This window comes from Lolium perenne, chromosome 7 (assembly GCF_019359855.2).
Source record: "Lolium perenne isolate Kyuss_39 chromosome 7, Kyuss_2.0, whole genome shotgun sequence".
Taxonomy (NCBI): domain Eukaryota; kingdom Viridiplantae; phylum Streptophyta; class Magnoliopsida; order Poales; family Poaceae; genus Lolium; species Lolium perenne.
The window spans coordinates 224340835-224349412 of NC_067250.2; the positions used below are offsets into that span (position 1 = coordinate 224340835).

Genomic DNA, 8578 nt, shown 5'->3' on the forward strand with positions numbered 1-8578 from the left:
GTACAGATAGGCCGCCTCGGGTGTTGATTTGAGAGACCCGGTAATCATTTTCCAAGTCTTTTGAAGCCGTGCAATTTTTCCTTATGGGGATGTCAAAGATGAGAGGACAATATCCTTAGGGTGCACTCCATTAAGCCAATCGGCATCCTAAAAGTGGGATTTCTTCCCATTGCCAATGCTCGCAGTAGTAGCCACCGTGAAGGTCACTGTTGTGAGGGGTTCAAGGCTTTGTTTCATCGTTCCACTCATGCCATAGTCTGTAACTATAGCATTACTAAGGTTCTGATTGTATGGGTCTTCCTTATAGACTTGTGTAGTCCTTACTCATTTTATAAAAAGGGGTGGACCTATTTGTCAAGATGACGTTGTAGTAAACTGATTAGACAGCTCGTGCTTGTATTCTATTTGGGAGAATTGGGTGTACATGTTGGGAAAAATTACACAATTTCTTACAATTTCCGTCGGTTTGGTAATATTTGACATAATTTTGGTACGCTCTATCAAGTACACGTCAGAGTTATCTTTCATACACTTTTCATGTCATCCTAATAAGCTGGTCTAGGTTTTCAGTTTGAACAAATTAATGAAATGTGGGTAAAACTCATCACAATGTTACAACTAATGGGTAAATGTAGAAAATATTTTCTTGAAGTGGTAACGCTATCACAAGATAACAACTAGGATATAAAGAGAGAAAAACAAAACGTTGTGCGGAAAAGACGAGGTAGTTAATTAAGAAAAAAACAATATGATAGCATGAACCGTAAACTTAACTGAAATCGCTACAACGATTCATATAAATGAATTAACATTTTGATGTACATCATTATTTACAAGATTAGTACTTGTTCTTTCTTTGAAAAGAATAATGCAATATTCTAACTGAAGGAGAAGGAGAGTATTGTAGGCACACTACACTCTCCTGAATGTAGCTGTAAGCTCTTATTGCCCCACATAGTCGTCTGGACTGCTATAATTCAGTGTTCGATCATGAAGATAAGATCTACTCTACAAAGCTTTGTACTTGAGTGATGTCAACAAATTCATTTACTCCACTTGTCAACAAAAACACCTACAAGTAGGAAGTAAACAAAATTACTCACCGCATGTAAACAAAGTAAAAAATTGAAAACCTGTAGATAGCTGGTGTGAATTGTGTACCCATAAAAAATACTCCTTGCCATGGATTTGCAGCCACCAGGAAAACAAGACTGCATGTTTAGTGCTATATTGGGGTTATGCACACTTTGGCGAATGTGAACCCATCCTAGTCGTCTCTGAGACTCGTCGTAAAATTTTGCCCTGTTTTTGCAAATTGATGAGAAACTCAGTTCAACGTGTCTACACTTTATCAAATATAAGGATTCAATTTCTGTATAAGAAAGGAATTATTTTTGAAATAAAATGAACTCTGAATGTTGATGCAGTAAAAAAATTCTCAAAGACGAAGGGAAGTTAATATCGGGAAAAGAACACAAGTTGCAAGCAGCAGCATACCTGTAGATGTACGCATCAACATCAATCGGATGATCGTTGTTGTCCACAAGGCATCCCTGGTCAACGGAGCAGTCGCCACAATCATCGAGCACCCAACCGTTAAGCTTCCCTTCCTAAATCATGTCAAGAAACAGAGGCACAAACAACACTACATCAGAAATTCAGAAGAATATACTTATGGGTGTGTCTATGTCTAAGTTGACTGAGATTTTCTTAAGTCTCAGTCACCTCAGAAAAGTGCAACTGCAGTTCAAAGAAAAGTGCAACTCGTTGCAGTTGCACATTTTGCACTTTTTTAACAAAAAGTGCAACTCAAGCACTTTTTTACAAGTGACTTAGACTTAAGAAATTCTCAGTTGACTCAGACATAGCAAAACCGTATACTTATTGTATATCGGAGTAGATCTTTCAATTATTCGAATAAATGATGAATCGTGCAAGTACTACTAAATTGTTTGAGAGACGCACCTCGATGTAGTTCTTGAAAGTCTCGACTGCTTGCACGCCCCGTTGTTTTGCGTTCTTCGGTTCGCCCACGATGTCCATTCTGAACAACACAGACTCAGCGGGCTCCTCGAGATCCTTGATGAGGCTCCCTACTCCTCCCTCTTGCCCCGCCAATCTCATCCGGACCATCTCGATGATAATCTTCACCACCATGTACGCGCCATCATCGAGGAAGTAGTTCTCCTTGAGCGCGCCGTGCCCGGTGGTCTACATCATGCTGCGCGCCCTTGTCGATCACATTTCGGTAGCCAACGCGGTACAGGCAGTGCTTCCCGCCCCTGGCCTCGATGAACCGCGTGAGCCCGTCCCCGGCCCGGGCGTCCGTGACCACCGTCCTCCCGGGGTGCTCCCCAAGGACGATGGCAGAGATGAGAGCGATGAGCCGGTCGCCGTTGATGGCCGCGCCCGCGTCATCCACCACGCCGCTCCGGTCCGAGTCCGTGTCGAACACCACGCCGAGGTCGGCGCCGTGGGCCAGCACCGCGCCGCGCGTGAGCGACATGGCCGTGGCGTCCTCCGGGTTGGGCATGTGGTTCGGGAACATGCCGTTGGGTTCCAGGTGGAGGCTACCGGTCGTGTCGGCGCCAAGCTTCTCCAGGACGTCCCAGGTGAAGAAGCCGCCGCAGCCGTTGCCGGCGTTCACGATGACCTTGAAGCCCTTGAGCGGCATGTCGTAGTCGGTCGGCTGCGCGATGCGCTCCTTGATGATGTCCCGGAGGTGCTGCGCGTAGGCGCTCATCAGGTCGACGCGCATGACGACCGGAGGCATGCCGAGGCCGCCGCCGCCGAGGCCCATCTTCCTGGCGACGTACTTGCCGGCCGCGCGGTCGCAGATAGCTTCGACCTCGGCGGAGGTTAGCCCGCCGCGCTTGGTGAAGAACTTGAGGCCGTTGCGCGTGTAGGGAAGATGTGACGCGGTCATCTGCAAGCAAGAGGAATCGTGCATGAAGATTTATAGCGTCACTGATTTCACTCAGGAGTCCGGACATACTGACTCCGTCTTCCATGTTTTACTAAGAATATAATGTTTCATCAAAGTTAAAATTTACAAAGTTTAACTAGTTATATAGAAAAGGAATATGTGTATCTACAAATAAAATCAATAGAACTGTAATGCAATATACATTCATATTATATATATTTGGTATTATATAAGTTCATATTTATTATGCATAATTAATTTGGTCGAACAATGTAAACTTAACTTTGATTAAACCTAATATGCGAAGCAATGTGAAACGTAAGAAGTAGAAATTGTGATGCGAGACCTATGTTCCTAGGAATTCCGTTTCGCAATGATCCATGCTAGTTATGAGTTGTAATATGCAAAATATGGTGTTGCCACCCGGTGGTACTGCCCCCCTTTCACTACCGTCCGATGTAGCACATGGATTCACACCTAGTTAGCCAGGCAAAGATTAATCAACTGGCACCACTGCAAATTAACTGCAGGCAGTGGTCCCCATTATGCATCTTTTATCTAGGAGCTGCAATTTTTGCAGGTGACTCACCAACAAATCATGTGTCGAAGTGAATGGCAACCTACCCCTCTGATTTAGCAACTTAACAATTAAATGTATTCTACGTTATGATTCACTTCAACATGCATGCATCCATAGATATCAACATATCCAGTGTATTGATTCCTAGCTGATTCGCATATCAAGCACATGTCAAGAGAAAGAAAAAAAGACTCGCATTAATCAAGCAAGCTAGAGTGCTCCCTCGTGGTTGATTCAGAATTTGTGCGTCTCTGATTTGGATGGTAGACACCTCCGACGAAAATGGATTCATAATCTCTAATCGATACATTCTCGCAATCAGACAGCTTAAACAGTGCCTGGCCACGGCCACCGAGGCACATTATCTGCTTCGTGAGACCCGTGACAACGGCAATAACCAAAACGATGATGAACTGAGCAGTAGGGTGAGAATAGGTGGGATGGCCAGGAGGCAGACGGGGAACACGGCGGTGGCGACAACCAAAGGAACGGACGTGCGTCTGTTGTCGAGCAGGGCAGCACGCCATTACCAGTGATTTGTCCATCAAAATGACAGATAGATATACTCTGGGCCCTCTCGGTGAAATGGCATCCAATAAGCTTGCAAGTATGTGACTAGGTCACAAGGGATGTCATATCACGGAACGAGTAAAGAGTACTTATTGGTAACGAAATTGAACTAGGTATGGAGATACCGATGATCGGATCTCGGATAAGTAAAGTATCGCGTGACAGAGAATTGGTAACGATGTATATGGTTCATTCGATCACATAGTTCATCGTTGAATATGTAGGAGTCATTATGGATCTACAGATCCCGCTGTTGATTATTGATCGGCGAGGAGTCTCGGTCATGTCTGCATATTCTCAAACCGTAGGGTGACACGCTTAAAGTTTCAATGTTGCGTGGGTAGTTTTGGGATTAAAGAAATAGTTTCGGTGAATTGCGAAATTGTTTCGAAAAGATAATTAATAATTTATTAATTAATTGAATTAGTAAATATTAATATATATTTATTGAAATAAATATGAAGCTAAAAGTAGTCTATGAATTTTTTTTGCTAATGAACCAATTAAGTAGCTCATTTAGATAGACTATCTATCAAATAAAGTCAAAGGAAAGGGGAAAAAAGTGACCGGATGAGCCGGCCAACACTCACGCGAGCAGGCCAGCCTTGGCAAGCTCAAGCGTGCAAGGGGGCAATACTTGGACCGGCCATGTGCATGACCACACCCAGGAGGCAGCAGCGCTGCCTTGGCTGATTGGCCGATCGGCCGATCGCTGCCTTGGGGCGTGCGTTTACTTACCGACTAGATGGACCCGGCGCGCGTTGCTGCCCCCGTATCCGTTCCGGGCGTTTCCTTATTGTCTACATATAGTGGAATAAATGTGCAGCGATATACTTTTACAAACATTGGTACTAACTCTGTACATTTTTAGATGTCTAAATTCAAATGTATTAGTGCATAGATACATCCGAATTTAAACAAACCTCCCGATATCTATTAATAGACGGAGGGTATCATGTCTAGCAGAACCAAGACAAAATGAAGAAACAACATGCATATCAACAAACAGAAAAAAGTTCTTATGGGAATTTAACATGAGCATATCTAAAGGAACTATTTTTCTTTGACCTTAAACCTCATATTCTTGCTTATGGTCAATCTAAAAAATGTTCTACAGTGGCGTTGCCTCATATGATTGATAGTTGTAACCCCTATGAGTTTCAAGAAGGAAACATAAAAAGTACGTAATTCATTAAGCTTCTTTCTGGTAGATGCCCTATAAGGTTATCAAGTTTCAGATCCACCTTCATCAATTTTCCATCCACAAACATAGAAGAAAGGAAAGGCAGGATTATCTCAGTAATAAAAATCTATCTCCTAGTTCTATAAATATGTACCTTGACATGGGAGAAGATACACAAAGGTGATATAGCTTATTTTTTCATTTATTTCTACTTGGATATATTTATCACAAAATATTTGAGGTTGTTTCCTTTGTTTGTTTGTTTACACTTTTTACATGTTATTTTAGTTGCCGGTGAGAGTTGACAGAATATATATTACACAAAACAGTATCTTCATATAGGTTAAACGATACAAAATGTACTCCGGGGAGCTTCTTGGGTTTTCATATTCTAAGAAAAAACATGCATGAAATTTGTGAAAGCTAGGAAATGGTATCTGGATACACAGGTTAAATTATATTCAAAATTTACTCCACCGCCGACACAAACCAGGCACAACACACTGCGTGACACTGACATCCATCCCATTGAGTCCATCTCCACCAATGAACAATCCCACATGAAAACACAACTAATAGCACCAGTGTCAGCACTCCGCACGGACAGACTGGACACAGCAACCCCAGACAAAGCAGCCCCTCCCCATTTGAAATGAGCTTTTAGTGCTTGGAAAGATTCAGTCATGGAAACGATCGGCAAACAACATCTCAAAAAGTGTCAGTCAAATGAATCATCATCTCTAGCCTTGTCATTCAATAAAACAAATGTTAGCACCATGAGGTGACTCTAATTTAGCTGAATACAACTTCGAAATATAAGAAAAATATTCTACACGGGTAAAATTAAGAAAGAATATAAGCTCCAGAGAGGTACTTTGATGAGCTCCCATAATAGCTACATTTGGCTATATGTTTATCTAGATGGTCCTGTTTCCTCTCAATATTTATTACGAATCATTTGTTCGTATGAAATAGTAAAATACAAAGAACAACTCAAATAAATATGTCTCGCTAGCTCCACCGTTTCGCCCAACGGAATCATTGAACATGATTAAGTCTGAAACTACCAACCGCACTAGGAACTGCAGTACACACAATGTACACTGAAATACCTACAACCTTCGTGTCTAAAATTCATGTATCTGCAATGATAACACAATTCAAGTAATATATTTCCAAATATGAGAAGATCACCATTTAGGAAATCGGGTAAACAAGAAAGTTTTGGTTTTTAATTCCATTGACCTCAAGTTATCTAATCACACCAGTCAACTCGCATAGGTAAGCCATATATGGTGAACTCAATAAGATTTTGAAATTTGAATAGATCATTTACTTGGTATGACCATGACGGAGTACCTAGGAAATAAAGTAAGATGACATAATTACAGATTGGCTACTCTGCATGAGGAAACTATGTACTAAGAACTGAAGTGCCTCCGCCGTCAAATCCATATACTCGGGAGCCCACTTTAATCATGAAGACCTACTTCGAAATCTAACACCTTTAAACCACACCAAGGCAGTAATATGAATACCTAGCCACTACAGCTTTAATTATCCCCCACCAAAGACTAAATTGCCACAAACCACTACAATAGCTAGAATTTTTACCAGATGAACTAATCTGACACATCATATACACCATGGCTGCATATACTTTCTATGGAAATGTATCAATCTGCTACTTACTGAAGCTTATTAATTCAACCAATGAGAGAACATCAGGAAAATAACTGCATGAGGAGTGTGGTTAGAAGAGTTTAGATAGCAGAACCAAGCTTGCTCCTGCGGCTAGGATAGAGATGGAAATAAGGTACCTCAGCTCCTGCACGGAGTCTCCTGCTCCTCTGGACCGGCTGACACGACATGGAGATAAGAAACGGCCGTGCAGTGGAGGCACGACGCGGCCATGGAAGGAGCAGAACCTCTGCAGGTGATTCTTTGTTGCCCGTGCTAGAAGACACGTTGACGTACTACCCGATTTTTCGTTATCTAGGAGGGCTTATATTTTGTAAACTTGACCTCCCTTAATAAGGGGAACTCCACCTTTAGTATTTGATTTTTCTACAAATTCACATCATGTGGCAGAACGGCCGTAATCTTCCATTCTTCGTTAGACTTAATTTCTGCTGAAAGCATAATAACATCACTCTTGAAGGCAGTCTTACGAATTACAGATCAAATAAATTTCATTTCAATATTTTATTCATCTCCATTGTCTATCTATCTATCTATTTAAAGCACACCTTTGATACAACACAATCCTATCTAGCCAATTCCCTGAGGTATTCCGTTGCTAATCAACTCAATGATAGCACGATAACGCATTCTACATCAACAGTAGTAGTAGCACCATGAGTTTGAGCAAATGTTCTCTTTGTTACATACTGGCTTATTATTATTGTTATGATGTCTTACGATTTTACAAATAGGTTCCCTTTTCTGATATATGCAAATAGTAAAAACCTAGATATACATGACATGCCTATTGAGTAACTAATGATAATTAATCTTAATAAGCGTAATAATTTTTTTGAAACGTAATAATGATTCATGCTGTGAGGTAAATCCTTCAAAATCTATGCTTAAATTAGGGTTGAAGAAGAAATTGCTTTGTGATAAGATACAACTAAATGTGAGAAGCAGTTTGCAAATCAAGCACCGAGGAACGCACAAACCTGATTCCAAAGAGATGATGTTTCTTATTGTGAATCATAACTTGTATTGGATGGGCACGGACATTGGCTGCCGCCTGCTGCTGCAGAGTACACACGCGACCTACATGATGCACATAATCCATGGGAGCAGAGGCGGATTCTCCAAGTTGCAGTTGCGTGACACAGATTGGGCTGCCGGATCGGGTTTCTTCCATGCCTCGATTTCTCTCTCCCGACCCACCATCCCCTACACCAGCACCGTCCTCCAGTCCCATCCCCTTCCATGCACCATCGCCGACTTCCCCTGTGTACCTCCACCAGGGCTGTCCTTATCTCCCATCTCTCGTTCTCTGGCTGCAATTCCCTACCCTAACCCGTCATTCCCATCTGGTTTCCTCCTTTCCTCCACTCTCTCTCTCCCTTCGGTCTCCCTCACTCCCTCTTCGGCATCCCCTTTCCCCGTCCAGGATCTACAGGTGGTGGCGGCGCATCCAGAAGGGCCGGCGGTGCAAAAAGAAAAGAAACTGTGAGGGCCAGCGCCAATCTCGTGAGTGGAGGAATTAAAATAGGGGAAACGAACAGCGAGAAGAACCAGACGCCATGGAGAAGACGGGCCGCCACCGCCGCGCCACCCAAAGCCGCAGGCACAGCCGGAGTTG

At 42.6% G+C, this 8578-nt stretch overlaps 1 long non-coding RNA gene across 1 annotated transcript; it reads right to left on the bottom strand.

Moving 5' to 3' along the window:
• Positions 1-1275: 1275 nt before the first annotated feature.
• On the bottom strand, positions 1276-2222 carry LOC139832993 (uncharacterized). The gene is made up of 3 exons (XR_011747939.1): positions 1966-2222; positions 1498-1610; positions 1276-1302 (listed from the first exon to the last, which is right to left on the bottom strand). It is a non-coding gene; the product is annotated as an uncharacterized lncRNA (long non-coding RNA).
• Positions 2223-8578: the final 6356 nt, after the last annotated feature.